Below are 20600 nucleotides of genomic sequence, written 5' to 3' on the forward strand. Positions count from 1 at the left end.
TGTACTGGAGTTTCAATTATGACACAATTTGTGATTACTATTTTGATTCGATAGTTTTCCCGACATTAAGAGGAGAGAAATAGTAACTTGTAATGAGTTAGGGGGAGTAATTTGAATTAGAAGTTCAACAAGGATACCTCATTACAAGTTCCAAATATGAAAATTCTCATAAAAAATAAATCTAGATGGTCATATAGTGAAAGCGAGTGCTTTCAGAAGAGTCCCAAGACATAACTAATAAGTAAAACTCCAGAAAAAATTCAAGTACCTAAAACTGAAGATTAAAGTAGTGAAAATAAAGAAATCTCAATAAATTATGTCAATTCGAGAAAATGTGGAACCGAATAATAAAAGTGGTCGATAATGGTTTTGCATGCAATATTATTGTTCAAATGAAGGATAATCTTAACTAAATCTATTGAAAAATATAGATATGAAATAGTTTGCTTCAAAATAGAAAGACATAACTCAAGTACAATTAAATTCGTGGAGTTTTTGGACCTGTAGTCCAAATATCTAAATGTATAAAGCCAGTGAGGGTACAAATGAAATAGTTTTGCAAAAACGGAATAAAACATAAAGTTTTTGCTAAGTCCTGGCATTGATGATGAAAAGATATAATATTCTTTTGTGGTGAATACAATAACTTTTAGATATATTATTATACTGACAGCTCATAAAATATTTAACTTGCATCTAATGGTTGTTGTTACAACCTTTTATAAATCACTATATAGTAAAATTTATATTAAAATTCTTGAAGGATTTAGAATGCCAGAAGCATATTGAAATTATCGGGAAATTGTTCATTTATATGAATTGAAATATTTGGTAAATTTGACTTAGTCAATAGTAGTTGAAAGAGGATTATAAAATGATCCAAAATACCTATTTGTATTTTTATAGAGGGATCATGATTAAAGTTTGGTATGATTATTGTTGAAACTCCTAAAGAGATAAAAATATATTTTCCCAAAATTTCTCCTTACTCATGACTTTCAAAAGAATGGTGATATAAATGCTTAGCTAATACGTTCAAATGGTCATTTGAAAAGCTAGTATTCAAGATTGAATACATAGAATATGAGATATTATGTGATGTTTTCATGAGGGTAAGTAAATACGCGTTGTACTCCTTTTGCCTTAATCGAGGTTTTATCCCATTAGGTTTTCCTGGTAAGGTTTTTAATGAGACAGCATGTTATGTGTATTATAGATATGTGTACTCTTTTTTCTTTACTAGGAATTTTTTTCCCACAAGGTTTTTATCTTAGTAAGGTTTTAACAAGACACATTATCTACAAATGGACATCCAAGGGGGAGTGTTATGAATATTTTATTAAGTAGATGTCCATCAAGATCAAGTTAAGTTTTGATAAACTTTAAATTCTAATAATCATTAGAAGTACAATTCTATTTCATTTATATTTTCTATGTCTATAAATATAGACTATAGAGAAGCATTGTAGATTATTCTGATTGATCAATAAAATATACTCTCTCTTTGTTTTTATTCTCTATTTTTATTTTATAATAGTAGAAGCTAAAATAATATTAAAATTTTGTCAATTTGTACTTGTTTATTCCATTATCGAAAGTTCTAATTTTTTTTAATATTAAAATTTTAAATTTTGAAATATCTAAATAAGTTAAATGAACTGTTTAAAGTTTTTTATCTGTTGATAATGTCAGCCTAGTTACTATAATATTGAAATTAATTAATTTAATGTTATTCTAAGATTTAAAGTTTTATTTTATATTTCTTAATTATCCTTAATGAAATTAACTCAAGTAACTCATATTTAATAATTATCTACGGAATTTAAATTTCTTTAGATTATATAATTTCGAATCTTCCATGCTAAGCTAAAAGCAAATAAAAAAATTAGTACAATTAATTAAATTAATTGATTATTCATCAATTGGGTAAAGAAGTGATAAAAATAATGATGGGTTTTGTTTGGCATGGAAGCTAAAATTAATTAATTTAATTAATTGCAATGATTTTTTTCTTTTAGCTTAACATGGAAGATTTAAGATCATATCATCAAACGAAATTTGAGTTTCGTAGACAATTATTAAAAATGATTTATTAGAAATAAAATTTTAAATTTTAGAAGGAGTTTTAATTAATTAGTTTAATTAATTTGAATATTATAGTAACAAATCGGTTGATGCTATAAAGAGATAAAAAATTTCAACTATTTATTTAATTTATTTTGATGTTATGATATTTAAATTTTCAATAATGAAAAAAAAAGAAATTTATAACTTTCGACAATGAGGTAAACAAATAAAATATGAAAAAAATGATGCGTGATCAAAACGAAAGTGTAAACATAATGTGATGTGCACAGTCAACCGTCGTTAGAGATTTAACATTTAAGCGACTAAAATGAAGTTGGGTGACGAAATTGTAAGGAGGTTTTTTTTGTTTGAGTAGAACGAAAGTACCTTAAAAGTTAATAATTAATTATTTTTTAAAAAAAATTAAAAAATTAATTGATAACATAACATACACATGGCATGACATCGACATGATAATCCATGTGTATGCTATATTAGCAAAGTTAACAGATGTTAACTTTTCAATCTATTTTGGATTAATTTGAAAAATAATTTAAAAATTAAAGGAGACAAACAATAAAAAGATTTTTTTACTATATAAAGTTAGAGGTTAAAATAAGTTAGGAATGAATCTTGATGAAATCCTTTATATTTTTTTTAAAAAAAAAAGGGAATCCAGTTTTGTTAATTAAGGTTAATTTTACGAGAGCAAATCGACAGCAAAATCTTCGTCATGTGATTTAATATTAGTAAAATTTGTCAATATTCAGCTGCGAAAATAAGAAAAAGGTGCAGGGTTTAATTAACTGACTGATTGGGTACTTTTTATTTAGATTTTGAAAACGTGGAGATGTTATTATATTGTTTGGGTAGTGGGAATAACATGTGCTTCTTATTTATTGTTGGTGAATGTAATCAGTTCACATGAGTTTGTTAAAAATTGTCTATACTACCTGCCAAAATCTTTTTAGAACCTTCTATTTCCCTCTAAATTTACCAAAAACTACCCTAAACAGTATCTACATCTACTACCACCATCAAATCTGGTTATTCCTTCGTCTTGCCTTTTTGATAAATAGTGTAGCAACGTGAGCACATACCATGTTAGTTTGATAAATAATGAAGCAAAGTGAGCGCATGTCACGTTATTTAAGGTGAATATGGGTGGGCGGTGGAGTATAGTGGAGTGCGTTTAGTTTACTTTTTGTGTTATGCTATGATATTACTATAATATTTAATTTTATTGTCACCGTTACTTTTATACTAATTACAAGTAAACACACTGTCCATTTAAATCTATTTTTAATTTATGTACGGACTTAGTTCTATATATTTATCTTTTAAACCTTCGCAAATAATTATTATCACAGCTATCTGAATTATTCAAATAATAATAAAGTAAAATAAGCACACATGCGTATATCGTAGTTTTTTCTTTATCATTAATGAACTATAATTAAAATTGGAAGTATTCTTATTTGAAGAAATTATTAAATAAGGCTTTTCTCAGCGCCTATGATGCGGAACTCCAATACTTCTTTAAGTTGTGAGGCTCATTGAGGTTCAAACTGTTGATTTTTCTAATTTAGAGTGCTTTCTGGATTGTGTAAATAAATATACGAATATTCGATTAATATATGTGATAAAGTTTGAAAAGTTTATATTAAGGTTGAACTATATCAACTCATTCTTTAAAATATTTTGCTTTTGGTTTAAAAAAAGCACTCTTGTTATTTTAAATCATTTTGGTTTAAATAATTTTCTTGACTAAAGTATTCATTATTTGCCATATTTTTGTTTTAGTATCAGAGTGACTGTTTTGGATCAACTGCATTTATTTATAATTATTTTTGGTCCTAGAAAAAAAATACATGAAGGACAAAATTGTGCTTTCATGACACAAAGAGCCTATGTAGATTTAATGGATCAAGCTCAACATATTGAAGCATTGTTTGATAGGCATACTACACAACAAATTGTAGCTAATTGTCTACATCTTAAAACTAGTATAGATGTTGCTTGATGGTTGACGTTTCAAGGTTGTGCCTCTAGAGGAAATGATGAAAGCTTAGAAAAAAAAAAAGTCATGGGTATTTTAATGAATTAGTAAACCTACTAGCCCATTTAGTGTTCATCAATGAATTAGAAATTAGAATATGAATGAATCAAGTTGGAACTTTACAACGTCGTGGTGAGACTCGATGGTGTTCTCATTTGAAGACAATGTATAATGCAATTAATACAGTTCTTGAAATTTTAAAAGATTACTATACCTAACTACTCTCTGCAAGGAGATGCTCATAGTGCATGTATTAGATTAAAATCTTTTGAATTTATTTTTATTTTGCATATGATAAAGAGAGTTATGGAGATCACTGATAATTTTTGTCAAGCTTTGCAATGTTCTCAAGATATATTAAATGTCATGAGTCTTGTTCATACAACAAAAGAATTAATTTAGAAATTGACAGAAAATGGAAGGGATGAATTGTTGAATAAAAGTGATATCTTTTTGTGAAGCTCATGAGCATGGTAAGTGGTAGTCATAATAAAAGAACAAAATGTTACAGTGTAGCATCATTATTGAATGGATATAATATATACTCAATTGCAAGATTATAGATTTGATGAACGTGTTATTGAGCTCCTTGCGCTCACTGCAACTTTAGATCCTAGAGAGTCTTTCAAATTGTTTGATATTGAAAATTTGGTAGCCTTGCTAATAAGTTTTATCTGTAAGATTTTTTTCAACAAGAGGTGCATACATCTAGAATTTAGAACTACATATCCAATTGTTAATAAATTGATTTGTTTTAAATGATTCTTCAAGTTTCAATTGCAACTACAACACATTTTTTTTCCACCATGAATATTGTGAAAACTCAATTTCGTAACAAGATGGAAGATAGATTTATGTTTTCTCAAAATGGTACCTGCAGGTCTCAATTCTACTCTTGAGGATGGTAACAGTGGGAAAACAATGGCGAGATTATGTTTAGATTGTGAATCTGTAAGCCAAGGCTTTGGCCTTCTTTTTCTTATATAAAAAATTGTACACGCTTGGTAAATTACTAAAATATGTTTGCTACAAACATGGAGTAAAAGTACTGCCATTAAATATGTACACTTCAATTACATTAACAGTTAATGGTTTGGCAAAATTCAGTTGGCATCAACTGATACATATCTACTTCAAACTCAGTTTTAACACTTGAATACTTCTCACTCCTCATCCCATGTAGATGACGGCGACTGAGCCGATGAACAAGAGGAAGACGGTTTAGGGGATCTTCGCTTGTTACTGCTCACTCTCACCGGCTCCACCTGATTCGAGCCAATGAGGTGGGGGAAATTCAGCTTTGCTTTCGCGCCACGCATATTAAAAGACGCTCTGTCGTAAGCTAGCGCAGCACCCTCGGGAGTCTCGTAAGTACCAAGCCAGATCCTCGCTCCATTTCGTTTCGGATCCCTTATTTCCGCCGCGTATGTCCCCCACGGCCTTCTCCTCACTCCCCTGTTGTTGACACCATTTTTTGGATGAAAACGGGGTCGACTTGGTTTTGAAAAAAAGAAACGGGGAGTCGCCACCAATCCTTTTTTTTATGAGGTGTGATTGGATCACCTCGAAAAGTGGTTGTTTTTAATAAACGATTTTGATTTTATTAAAACAACGATTTTGGTCCACGAAATCTAGAAAAATGGGTTCGGGAGTCGGTTATGTACGAGGAAGGATTAGCACCCTCGTAACGCCCAGAAATTGGTACCTAGTTGATTAGTCAATGTCTTAATGTCGAAAATTGAAAATTTTAAAGAAATTTAAAATACGATCATTGTATTAAAATAAAAAGAACTTATATAAAACAAGTTACTTGTTAAGACCCTCTCATTTTAGAAAGAGAAAACATCACACCCAATGCGTTAGGGCACGATATTTTACCTTCCCCAAAATGCTTGTCTTAAAAAAACTCATACGATAAAATTTAAAAAGGATATTCAATTGTTCAAGTCAGATGAGGAAATCGCAACCCAATACGTTAGGGCACAATTTCTCCAAATTCCAAACATTGAATATTGCCTTTGTTATTTTAATAAAAATCCTCATCTCGAGAAAATAACGTGTCATGTCCAATACGTTAGGACACAACGCATTAAATTCCCAATAATAAGCTTTTATCATTTTTAAAGAAGTAATCTCGATTATTTAGATTCAACGAAGAAAAGTGGAACCCAATACGTTAAGGCTCGATTCTCTCGAAGATCCCAAATACCGAGTATTACTTATATTTTTAAAATTTCTTTCTTGAAATCTAAATAAAAATGGGTGTAATGGAATAACAATGGTAATGATGTAAGTAAAAATAATACAAGCAAAAACAAAAGACAAATAAATAAGAAGTCACATGTATATAAATAAAATCAATCACATATGTACAATAATGAGCAATAAACAAATAAAAATTCTAAAGCATAATAAATAATAATAACGAACATACAAATAAATAAATAAATGAAGAAAATAAATAAAAGATATGTATATGGATAAAAAAATAAAAGCATAAATATTTACATATATAGGTATATAGATTATAAATATATATATATAATATAAGTATGTACATTATAAAAAAAAAGTGTATATGTACATAAATTTATAAAAATATGAATTTATATATGTATTTCAAAATTATTAAATATAAAAGTTTATGTAAGTATGGATATACACGTATATGTATACAAAAATGTATATAAAAATTATAAAATATAAAATATATATAAGTATGTATATATGTATATATATATAAATTACAAAAATATGTACGCATAATATATAAAAAAAATGTACGCATGCACATGTATATATATAGCAGAACTGGAAATTGCAAATATATGTATATATATATAAATGAGGAAATAATAATAATAATATAATATTAAGAAAATAAACAAAATAACAAAAGGACTAAGTCAAAAATTTAAAACGAAATTCGGGGTTAAATCACAAATAAATAAAAGGGGAGGGACTATTCTGAACACGCGCGAGACATGGAGGAACTAAAAAGGAAATTTGTCCTTCTCCTTTAAAACGACGTAGTTTCAGAAGGGACTAAATTGAAAATGCAATAAATTAAAGGAGAAAATTTAAAAATATAAAAACCTGCGAAAACTTAAAAAAGCGGAAGGGCTAAAAGTGAAATTAGCCCTTCCATTGAAAACACGCGGATCCCCCTGGAGCGGGTCGGGTCGAAATCCGGGTCAAGAGCAAAACGGCGCCATTTTGGTGCCTGAGAAGGCTGGCCAAAACGACGTCATTTTGGAAGCCTATTTAAGCCAATTTTCTAGAAAAAAAAATTCATTTGCATTGTTATTTCAAAAAAAAACTTAAAAGTTCTCTCCCCCTCCCCTCTTTCAGTCCAAACTCCGGCCTAAGGTCTGGCCATGGGCCACTTTGCCGGCCACCAGTCGCCGGCACCGACGCCGCCGTGCGCGGCGGCAGGGAGACCAAAAGTCTCCCTTTTTTTTCGCCGAATGGTCTCCTCGTCCTCCTGATCACTCTGACGTCGGTAAAAAAGGGTAAAAATGCCTCCCTTCTTGTTTTACTTTGTATTTCAAAATAAATAAAAAATAAAAAAAGAGACAAAAATAAAAAAAGTGACCTTTTATTGCTTTTTTTAATCTTTTTTCTTCTGATTTCCTCTTTTTTTTAGAAGAAAACCCCCTTTTACAATGAAGACATTTGGCTTTTTTATAGCCTAAGTTACATGTTATTTTTACTATTTCTCTTGCGTTTTATGTTGTTCTTGCGTGTTTTCTCCATTTTGCAGGTGATTGACAGGCAAGTGGGCGAGTTGGTGGCGGTGGGTGGTGTCAGAAGGGCAGGTGGCCGTGACTTGCGGCGTTGGAGGCTGAAGACCTAGGTGGCTAGGGTTTCTTCTTTTTCCTTGATTTGGTGTTGGGCTGCTGTTGGGTTTGGGGAGGTTTTGTTTTTGTTTGGGTTATGGGTTGTAATGGGTTAGGTAAAAATGGGCCTGTACAGCTGCCCCTCTTTGCTCATTGTCGTGTAACGCTAACAGAGCAAAGACTAAGAAAGGCTCATTTTGCTCGGCCTCGTTGATTCTTGACTTGTTCTGGTGCTTCTCTTCTTCAAGTAGCTTCATTCCAGTCTACCGTGTCTTGTTGCTTTGATCCACTCTACTGCACTTCAAAAGACGAGACTTGTAGCTTCAAATCCATTCTGTTGTAGCTTCAGGGGTGAGGTTCGCAGTAAGATTCGTTATTGTTGATCTGCTCTACTACTACTTAGGGTGATAGAATCTACAATCTTCAACCATTCCACCACTGCTTAGGGTGATAGGACTAACGGCTTAAATCTGCTTCTCCACTGTATTGGGAAGATAATATTTACCATATTCGACCTGCTCCACTACTGCTTAGGGTGACAGAATCTGCAATATTCGACCTACTCCACTACTGCTTAGGGTGATAGGACTAATGGCTTAAATCTGCTTCTCCACTGTATTGGAAAGATAATATTCACCATCTTTGATCTGCTCCACTACTGATTAGGGTGACAGAATCTGCAATCTTCGACCTACTCCACTACTGCTTAGGGTGATAGGACTATTGGCTTAAATCTGCTTCTCCACTGTAATGGAAAGATAAGATTCACCATATTTGATCTGCTCCACTACTAATTAGGGTGACAGAATCTGCAATCTTCGACGTACTCCACTACTGCTTAGGGTGATAGGACTAATGACTTAAATCTGCTTCTCCACTGTATTGGAAAGATAAGATTCACCATCTTCGATCTGCTCCACTGCCAAATACAGGAAGACATGATCTGCTATCTTCGATCTGCTCCGCTGCCAAATACAGGAAGACAAGATCTGCTATCTTCGATCTCCTCCGCTACCAAATACAGGAAGACAAGATCTGCTATCTTTGATCTCCTCCGCTGCCAAATACAGGAAGACAAGATCTGCTATCTTCGATCTCTTCCGCTTCCAAATACAGGAAGATAAGATCTGCTATCTTCGATCTCCTCCGCTGCCAAATACAGGAAGATAAGATCTGTTATCTTCGATCTTCTCCGCTGCCAAATACAGAAAGATAAGATCTGCTATCTTCAATCTCCTCCGCTGCCAAATACAGGAAGATAAGATCTGCTATCTTCATTGATCTGTTCTCTGGGGAACATGGCCTGTATGTTCTATTTTACGAACCTAATTATGTCTAGTGATTAGGATGACATGATCAGAATGAATCAAATGCTCCTAACTAGATGTGTATGAATGGCATTTGAATGAATGCAGAATGCCATGAAAATGATCCATTTTTAATGTTTGAGTTGTTATTGCTCATTGTCTTATCACTGACGTGTTACAACGCCTTCTTGCTCGACTGGCATTTCTGAAGAAACATTTAGCTAGGTTGCCCCCCACTGTGAACCTCAAAGTTTAATCCATTGGGGCTCAAAATTTGTACCATCAATCTCCCACTATAACCCAAGGGTAGAAAGATATGGCTTTTCTCAATCTTCTCCTATCGCAATTTAAGGATACAGAATGTGAAGCTCTTTGGTTTTTTACCCTATTCCCAATGTGTCATACCAAACGCTCATGCACAATTGCAAAATTTTCTTCTCCGAGAAAACCTTTTCTTATCACTCGGTGATCCTTGCTTGTTTGTTCATTGAAGTTTTGTCACCAACACGACATCTTGTCATTTTGTTCAATGAATGTTTGGACAACAAAATCTGAAAGGATAGTCTTTAACTTAGACCCTTCCTTCTTAGATATTTCACCTTTTAAACTTGGTGTTTTCTAAACAAAATCTGAAAGGATAGTCCTGTTTCAGGTTCCTATATTATTTAGAAACTTCTACAGTAATATGCAAAACTTTCATTGTGAAAGTATCATCATTCCAATACACATTCTTGCAAAAAAGAATATAACGATGGATGAAATAGAATTGATTTGAGAGCAAGCTCGAAGTGGATAAATTATCAAGGATAGTAAGAATAAAAAGAGAATTAATTGGGAACACGCATCCTGAAAAAGAATGAAGTATTCCAAGAATAACAAACGTTTACTTTAGCATTAACCATCGTTTTAAATTTACTCGACTCATGCAACATTTACTGGTTTATTTTCTATGCTGAAGTTAATATAATATAAGAGGTAAAAGCAACATCAAAACTTTAACACTGTAGATAAAAAGAGCAAACTGAAGGACCAAATTATACCATTTACTTTAAACATCAAAGCTTTAACATTATTATATTTGTATTAATTCTTAAAGATTATAATAACTTTTATTTATTCTCTTTTTTTATACAAATGTACATGTAAATTCTTTTCTCTCTTATTTTACTAACATATATATTCATTATTAAATTCAATATACATACTCAAATATCATAATCATATTCTATTTCATAAATATATTGATTTATCATACTCACTCGTAAATTTGACATTCATGTCTTACTTTTATTTAAACATATTTAACTTAATCACATAAATTCTAAACTACATTCATCATAGTATACCTTCAAATTAATATTTTACTTAGTTATTTCATATTAAATTTAAGTACTCGTACATCTAAATTAAGGTAAGCAAACATAAATTGAATTAAGTACTTACTATTTTCTTCACTTGAATTCAATTCTTTCAATCCAAAGCTTATGTTTTCCCTTTGTCAACTTCTTTCTCATCATGCATAAATACATGAAACATAATCAAAATCATGTTTTCAATATAATGTCTATATGATTTCACTTCCAAATAACATGAAAATTATACCTTTCTCTTTTATTTTGTAATCACTTTCCTAAGCTTTTCCTTTACTTTCTTCTTCAATTAATTGGTTTTCCATGATAGGAAATGACCTCTTGACATTCTAGATGGTGGGGTTTAACTATGGTTTTAAGGTGAAATTCAAGAAAAAATTTAAATTTATGGAAATTTTTCTTTCTTTTTTTCTCTCGTTTTCTTTCTTCCCTTTTTTCTCTCTTTTCTTTTCTTTCTTTCCTTATCAATTGCTGCTTGCTACCATTTCCCATGCCAAAATGTAGAGAATTCTATATATTTTTTAATTTCAATTTAATCTATTTATTTTCCACCAACCAATTAAGTTTCAACAACTTCCATCCTTGATTACCAAACATTTCCACTAATCTTTACACTTCATTGCTTGAAAATTTTAACCCCATAATTATGTATTCAAAAATCTATTAAAGATGAAAAATAATACATTTAGATCCCTCTTCCATAAAAATAAAAAATTTCACTTTAATCCTTACATTTTTCCAATTTATTCAATTTATTCTCTAACTTGAATTTCCAACTTCATATGTCAATGCATATCCATGCCACATCCTAAAAAAATATTTTTTAAAAATTTTAATCCTGCTAAAATGGTAATTTTACACTTTTAATCTCCAACTTCACCAATTTTCAATTTAATCCTTATTAAAATTTTCATTATTCATATTGTTCTCCAAATATCTAATCCACCTCCAATATGCTTATTCCAGTAATATCAATTCATTTTCTTGATAATTATTCTTACACATTCCTGATACAATACCATTTACTACATCATAAATTTCGGGGTATTACACTCACACCTTAAACACCTAGTTACCTTTATTTGATTCAACATAAAGTATCAAATTCTTTTTTTCAACAACTTAATCCAGCCATACCCTTAAACAAGCACGAGATAGAAGTAGAACTCAAACTATTTAGCAATATGCACAATTAAGTATTTCTATTATTATTTTAGTTTTTTTTGGCACTTAATACTTTTTCACTTATTCGAATTTAGGATGATTGCTTTTGAATATAAGTGTAAATGAAAACCCAAGCACCAACCTTGAAGTACTCGATTAATCACACCCAAATGGCCTTTGATTTTACTCATAACCACATCAATGGAACACACTAAGAAATACCAAACCTTTTGATGTGGAGAAAGATAATAACCCAAGCTCTTATCCCCGATTACTCAGTTGGACAACTAGTTCTTTCGAAGCTCATGACATTAAAAAAATTACTTTGCCGACATTTATAAGTATATGCAAAAAACATAAAAATTGTCAATATTGACTTTGCCGGTAATTCTTTGACCATCGATTGATCACCGACAAGGAAGATACCGGTAAAAAGTTTTTGGTAAGATGACTACAAGTGTTGATAAGATGTAAGCTTTTGCCAATAAAACTTTTCTCGACCCTTCTAATCTTTGTTATAAGTAAGATACTTTTTAAAGCATTTTAAAGTGTCGACAAAAGTCATAATTATATTTAAATTTGGGTAAACTACAAAAATAATCACTTTTGTTTGCCTCAGGTTACATTTTAGTCACTTATGTTTGAAATGTTACGTTTTAGTCACTTATGTTATTATTTTGTTACGAAGTGATCACTCTTCCGTTAAGTTCCATTATCTCCCTAACGGTAATCCTACATGGTAGTCCAACTAGATTTTAAGTGCCAACTTGGATTTCCTAATGGGATGAGAATAGATTTTTAATTAAATAAATTTAATTAATTAAAAATTTTAAACCTTAATTCTTAGTTAAAAAACTGTTCATCTCCCCCCCCTTTTTTTTAGTTTTTTTTTCAATTGACTAAGAAAGCTATTATCATCAGAATTTTTTATTCACGTACAAAAACAAAAGAGGATTCAATGGAGGGTCTAGGTATGTCTTCTTCACCGACAAATTTATGTTGTAAGACTTAAAATCAAGTGGTTGTCAACAATTAAGAAGATGGTAATTGTTTTTGTTCCTAATCATTGTATTTTCCAATTCTTCACGTTCTCGAATAATTGGTTTCTCAATCCTATTTTTTCTTATCTGAATCGGGTTTTTTGTTCATAATCCCTTTGTGGGTATCCTTTTCTGCTACTTAATACGCTTCTTTTAGTTGTTGACATTGATTATTTTAAATTGAAATTTTGTGGGAACTCATATTTTTCTGAGCAATCATACAGTTAGCCCTACAAATGAATATCCGTATCCTTAGTAAAATTCAAAAATTTTACTCACGCGAAACTCAAGGCTGGCCATGGATCCTATCATTCAAGCTAAACATCTCAACATGATTTGATTTGCAAGGCCCCATTATACCATATGTTGTTATATCCAAATAATAAGAATTATGTCCTATATCTTTTTATTTTTCACTCTTTAAGCAAAGTCTTCAGAATTTTTAAGAAACAAGTTCAAACACAGTTTTCTAAAAAAACAAATAAAACAAAACTTGTTCGTGATTTTGGGAGGTTTTTTGTTGTAGTGGTTGAGGTTCGAATTGTAGTCTCATGTTGAGGTTTGATTGGTATGGCGATTGCCTCAATTTTTGCAGAATCTTTTGATATGGCAGGCATGTCAAGGAAAAACTTCTTTAAAGTTGTTTGGTGTTTTGCTGCTGAAGTAAAGTGGTTGATGCTGGGATGGTCTGTTGTTTTCCATAGCAGAGTACAATTAGAAAGTCTGTTGTTGAAGTGTTTTTGTCTGCTTTGTAGTATTGGCTAGGCTGTTTTTTTTTAAACTGTGTCTGAACTTGTTTGGATTGTTCTCAACAATCCGTTTTGTATTTCACTGATTTTGCAAAAAAAAAATAGTGTAGCCTCTTTACGTTTAATTTTTAATTTTGAAGCGAAGAGATAAAATTTTAAATGTTGTAATGTTGAATGTCTAAAAATTTGACTTAGAACATGATAAGGACTTCAATCTTACTATCATTTACAGTTTTACCTATTTGCTTTGAAATTAAATGTAAGACTAAATTGCTCGCTTTTATAACAGAGGGATGAATTTGCTCCTAAGTTTAACCTGAAATCTTTGCTGTTGAAGTTTGTATCATTTATATTATACCTAATGTTATTATTTCCATGTCTCTGTGTTTAGCATGTTCTATTCAAATTTATATTATTTCCAATACAAGTAAATTAAGGTTTAAATTTCTCTCTCAAAAAAAGGAGAAAGGTTAAAAAAATTATAATGTAGTTATTCAAAAATAGTTTAATACTTGTTTTTATATCTGAATATGATGTTTTCTTTTTTCTTTTCAATGTGTTATGTTTAACTTTCTTGAAGAGATGGAAAGTAATTATGTTGCTGTCTCCCAAAACATGGACTTTAATTTTAACTCAGGTGTAGTTTGATACAAATGTATATGTTCAGCTTTTCATTTTAACTCAGGTGTCAAGATGTGAATAATGATTAATGTTTTCATGCTCTAGATTATGTATTTTAATGCTGTCCAAATGTGAATATCGACTGTTGTCCGAATGTCTTAAAATGTTCATAAATTCATTAGTGATGTTGTTTGAAATTGAACTGAAGTTGAGATAATGTTTTTTCAAGTTTGAATTGTTGTGTAATTTTTTGATACTAATATAATGTTTTATTTTCCTTTTTTGGTTTAGGGTTTGAAGTTGAACAAAATACTTTAAAGGGAGATTTTGGAGGAGAAGCGTCTGACTCAGATGATAGTTCATATAAAGCTTATAAGTCAGGTACTTCTTATCCTGATTCTTTTGAGTTTGATGGTGATAGGGTAGATGAACCAGAGGTTGAACTAGTAGGTAAAATGATACAGAAGGAGTTAGACCATTTACCGGGTTCAAGTTTCTAGGGTTTAGAAGATGATTTTGATAGTAACAGTGATATGAGAAATAAAAAGTACCATCTATTCAATCCTTAAACTGATATGAGCAACCCTATATTGATAAAGGGTTTGGTTTTCCCTAGTAGAGACATTTTAAATGATGCAGTTAAACAGTATGGAAGGATAAATAAGGTAGTAACCAAACTAACTAGGAATGACAAGCTTAGGTTGAAAGCAGTCTGTGTACCTAGTTGTCCATGGACGTTATGGGCATCCAAATTAAATCCCAAGGATCCAATAGATGGGAGTTGGCAAATTAAGACCTTAGTCAACCACCATAAGTGTGGCAAGGTAATGAAAAATAAGAATATTACTTCAAAGTGGATGGCTAGACATTATTTACACAAATTTCATGTTGATCCCAATTATTCCTTAACATCCTTACAAAATGATATTAGGGTGGATTTTGGAACAATAGTGTCTCGAACTAAATGTATGAGGGCTAAGATTAGGGCTCTGCAACTAGTTCAAGGGAATCACAAAGCCCAATATGCTAATATATATGATTATTTACTTGAGTTAAGGAGAAGCAACCTTAGTACAACAACCATTTGTAAATTAGATTGTAGGCTATTTTAGAGGCTTTATATATGCCTTAAAGCATTCAAATTAGGTTGGTTAACTGGTTGTAGGAGAATTATAAGGTTAGATGGGTGTTGGCCGAAGGGATATTATGGTGGACATTTGCTTGCTACTGTTGGGGTTGATGCCAATGATTGTATATATCAAGTGACTTTTGCTGCAGTTGAGAGTGAAAACAAACAATCATGGTTTTGGTTCCTTGAGTTATTACAGAGGGAATTTGGAGATCTACAACTCCTACAATATATGCTTCATGTCTGACAAACAAAAGGTACTATAAAGTCATAGTATACGCTAAATTGTTTATATAAAAACGATTGCTTATCATGTTGTTTTAATTGTTTTACAGGGTTTAATAGAAGCAATTTCTTTGTTGTTCCCTAATGCCGAAGCAAGAAATTGTGCCAGACATCTTTACAACAATTTTAAAAACATGGAAGGATTTAAAGGCCAAGTTATGTGTCTTACTTACTGGAAAGCTGCTAAAGCAACTTTTCCAATATAATTTGAAGAAGCAATGTCTGAAATGAGGTCATTGTCAGAATCTGCTGAGGCTTGGCTATGTGACAAGGATCCAAGAACTTGGTCAAGAGCCCACTTCTCAACCAGATGCAAATCTGATCTACTACTGAACAACAACGGTGAATGTTTCAACAAGGTTGAAATTTATTTTTTAAATCTGACTATTTATCACTTCATGTTGTATAATTGTTGTTGGAGTTATTTAAGGACTTGTTCTTCTAACGATGTTGGAAATAATTAGAAGAAAAGTCATGACTAGGTTGGTTTCTATGAGAAAGGCTGCTGAGAAGTATCCTGGGCTTTTATGTCCAAGGATACAGAAGAAAATGTCTGAAATTGTTAGTCTGTCCAATAAGTAAGTTTTGCTAACTCTTTTTTACTTAGCTTGAATTCTATTGCTTGGATGGAAAAGTTTTTAACTTTAAAATGTCACTTTGTTTATAGTATATGGCTAGTATATGCTGGAAATGATAAGTATGAGGTAGACTGTGGATTAGGCAACAAGCATGTGGTTGACCTCCTCAACTCCTCCTGTTCATGCAAAAAATGGGACTTGTCACGAATCCCATGTAAGCATGTGTTTCTTGCATGCAATTACTTGTTGTGAGCCCTGAAACTTATGTAAATACATGTTATACCGTCACTACCCAGTTGGATATTTACAGCCACTTGATTAACCCTGTAAAAGGTAATAGCCCTAAAACCCTAAGACTTTATGAAATATTATATATTTATAAAATGTGTTTGACATCTTTAAATTTCTGTGTATAGGTCCTATGCAATGGGAACATGTGAGAGACATGGAACCCATTCTTCCTCCCATAATTAGAAGGCCCCCAGGAAGACCCAAACAAATAAGAAGGAAGGAAGTAGATGAAGTAAGAAAGAGTGAACCAAATTTAAGCAAGACAGGACAGCAAGCTAACTGCACCAAATGTGGCAAACCAAGCCATAATACAAGGACTTGCAAAGGGATTGTTGGGGGTAACCAAATGGCAAGCCAATCATCGAGCCTGCAAATTTTGAACCAAGCCATTTCAATGGATAACACATCAAGCCAACCACCCTTAACCCAACAAAGCTCAAACCTGAAAGCAAATTTTAGGGCCAAATTACCTTTCAAAAGGATATATGTTTTGTGAACAAAGAATATATCTTTTGGAAGGGTTGTTGAATCATGTTAACAATAGTTAGAATATACATTTTATCTTAATTGAGGGTTTGAAACAATATTTTTTTTAAATGTTAAACTATTGAACAATTACATCAGAAATGGCTATTGGACATGTTAGATATTCAACTGCTGGTTCTTCTATGTTAAAAAATGTGTAGCCTTTTGTTGCTGTGTACAGGTTTGGGTCCATTGGGGTTGCACACAATGGAAACTTGGTAAACTATCGAGCTTTGAGAGCTATGCTTGAAGACAATGGTTCAATTTTCAATACCAGTTCTGATACTGATGTTGTACTTTATTTGATTGCTATTTCAAAAGCTAGGCCTTTCTTTTTGAGGATTGTTAAAGCTTGTGAGAAGCTTGAAGGAGCTTATTCGATGGTGTTTGTAACCAAGGATAAGCTTGTTGTAGTGTGTGACCCCCATGGATTTAGGCCTTTGGTAATGGGAAGGAAGAGTAATGGTGCTGTGGTTTTTTCCTCTGAAGCATGTGCTCTTGATTTGATCGAGGCAACATATGAGAGAGAGGTATATCCTGGTGAAGTGTTGGTGGTGGATAAAAAAGATAGGGTTTAATCAGTTTGCTTGATGCCCCACCCTGAACCAAAATAATGCATTTTTTAGCATATATGTTTTGTTTTGCCTAATTCTGTTGTTTTTGGAAGGTTTGTTTATGAATCAAGGCAGGCTTTTGGGGAAATACTTACTACCGAAGCTCCCGTTGACTATGATGTCGTGATTGCAGTTTCGGATTCTGGCGTGGAAGCTGAATAGTTTTCCGTGATAAAACTTGTCACACTTAAAACTACAATTTTCAATCACAAGTTGCACAAAGCATCCCTTAATTATATTTTAACCATTCAAATGAAAATGTAATCTGTAGTATCTTGTACAATTACATTATTTAATAGTTATCGTGGTTAAATGGTATTAAATTTGGAGCAAGATGAGCATACTCCCTTGAATAATAGAAGCTAGATAGCAGCACGAGTTAGTATCAGATGCCGCTAACTTAACTACAAAATTGAAAGATAGTGATGTCAACTCAATACGATTTCTGCAATTAAATAAACCTAGGGAATGAAAAACATTGCATTCATAAAAATGTTGTAATATTAAATAAATGGCACAAAATTAGCCATTTTTTGCACGATCATAAGTATTGGATTTGTGTTTTGGTGCGAATGTGAAACCATCTGGAACCTTGCCAAGCAGCATTTCAGATATACGGATCTGCACGAGTGAAGACGAAACTAATAAGAGGATCACTACTACCGTTATTACGATTAGACATATAATAAGAAGCAACTGCATACCCAGTCAGCTGTAGAATCAAAGGCCATTAGCGTCTCAAGATCATCTTGTCCATAGTATGAGGAAGGTCGCCAATTCAGACGTTGGGGGATGATATCTAAAAGACCAACAGGAATATACCTACACGCGTAGCTAAGCCATTCCAACAAGAAATGAAAAGAATAAGAAATCCACAAAAAGTCAATCACCTTCCTCTTCATCAAAGCATTTTTCATCAACCACTAACTTGGCCTTCTTCAAGGGTCTCAACTCATCAGTTTCACATGCCTCCTCAGCATTAACTGCTGCTCGAAATGTTTAAGGACACTCAGAACAGTCAACTGAATCATCAACCACCTTTTTGCAATTGGTCACATCGGCAGCATGAGAACCATCTAAACCAACTTCATCTTCCTCATCTACCAGCTTCTTTACTTTCCAGTTGGGCCTTGAATTATCGCATTGATAACTAGTTACTAACATTAAACCATAATGATGATACAACAAGATGGAATGAACAGAAATGCAAGAAATAAGGACCAATAAAAAAATTATTTCATTGTACCGCTAGTCCAAGAGATTTAACTACAGCATCCGCTTTAGTAAAGCGCATTTTGTTTTTCCACAAAAGCTTCTGAACATCTTTGTTTAGTCCATTGACTTCAAAGCTTTTCTTTAATAAATTAGAAGTAGCAGCGGGAGTATTATGCTTATGCGTGCCTACAAATCTACAGGCTAAACCATAAGGGCAGGGTGCATCAGCTTTTATAAATGGGCAGTCACCCTCTAGATCAGCTGGTGTCTACATACAAAAAAAAACTATTAAAAAACCCAATTAGCAAAAATTTGATCAAATTATAAAGTCAGGAAATGGGTATTCAAATACCTGAGCCATAAAGGCTTCAATGTCAGGGCTAAAACGACATTTATTTTTATAAGAACATGCATTAACATCTCCTGTCTTTGCTGATGTGGTAACTGTTAGAAATCAAACCCACTCCAAGCATAATCTAGAAGCATGAGACGTGGAGCAATTTTGTGCCATGCAAAGTGCTGAAATTTTAGCCATACAAAGTGCTCCATTATTGAGATGTTTTGTGGCTGGAAATTAAGTGGATTAATAGCCACATTTGTTGTCACTTTATCAGCCTATAAATAGAGGCTTGAACTTGTGTTGTAATGAAGAAAAATGAGAAGAAAAAAGAAATAAGAGAAGCAACGTGAGTGAGAGTGAGAAGGTTAGCAAACCTTGAGTGAGTTAAAATCTAGCAGCAGCTAGACTATCTAGTCATTGAGAAAATATTTGTAATCTTCGTATTGTAATATATTGAGTGTGTAATAAAAAGTAAATTTTCGGCCCATCACGTTTCCAACAAGTGGCATCAGAGCTACGGTTCGGAGCTTGGTTCAGAGTTCGGTTCGTGTCCGGTTCGTGTCCAGTTCGGAGTACCTTTGGTGTTCATCTAACAAGTCGATATGGGCGACGTAATTCAGCTACAAGTTCCACAATTGACGAAGACAAATTATGGAAATTGGAGCATTCGAATGAAGGCTTTGCTCGGTTCGCAAGATTGTTGGGAGATCGTTGAAAAAGGATACATCGAGCCCGGAGATGCCGCTACAGAAGCAGCTTTATCAAATGACGCTAAGAAGGCGTTACGAGAAGCACGAAAGAAGGATCAAAAGGCCTTGAATAGTATCTTTCAAGGTATGGATGAATCAACCTTCGAGAAAATATCAGATGTGAAGAACGCGAAGAATGCATGGGAGATTTTGCAAAAATCATTTCAAGGTGTAGAAAAAGCTAAAAAGGTACGCCTTCAGTCATTTAGAGCTGAATTTGAAATGTTAAAAATGAAGAGCTCCGAGAATATCGATGACTATGCCAATCGTGTAAAATCGGTGGTAAATGAAATGAAACGAAATGGAGAAACTCTTGACGAGGTAAGAGTGATGGAGAAAATTCTACGGTCACTCACACGCAAATTCGAGTACGTAGTCGTTGCCATCGAAGAATCAAAAGATTTGTCAAAGATGTCACTCGAAGAACTTGTGGGTTCTCTGCAAGCCCATGAGCAAAAGATGAAGCTAAATGAAGATAGTGAAAATCTTGATCAAGCCTTGCATAGCAAGTTGTCCGTCGACGACGGAGAAACAAGTAATAACTTTAACCAAGGAAGAGGAAACCGCAAAGGATACCGTGGAGGCTACCGTGGTGGAAACAGAGGAGGAAGAGGATCACGAGGACGTGGAAATCAATCATATGGGAGATATCAAGAAA

Source organism: Gossypium hirsutum, chromosome D08 (genome assembly GCF_007990345.1).
Source record: "Gossypium hirsutum isolate 1008001.06 chromosome D08, Gossypium_hirsutum_v2.1, whole genome shotgun sequence".
Classification (NCBI taxonomy): domain Eukaryota; kingdom Viridiplantae; phylum Streptophyta; class Magnoliopsida; order Malvales; family Malvaceae; genus Gossypium; species Gossypium hirsutum.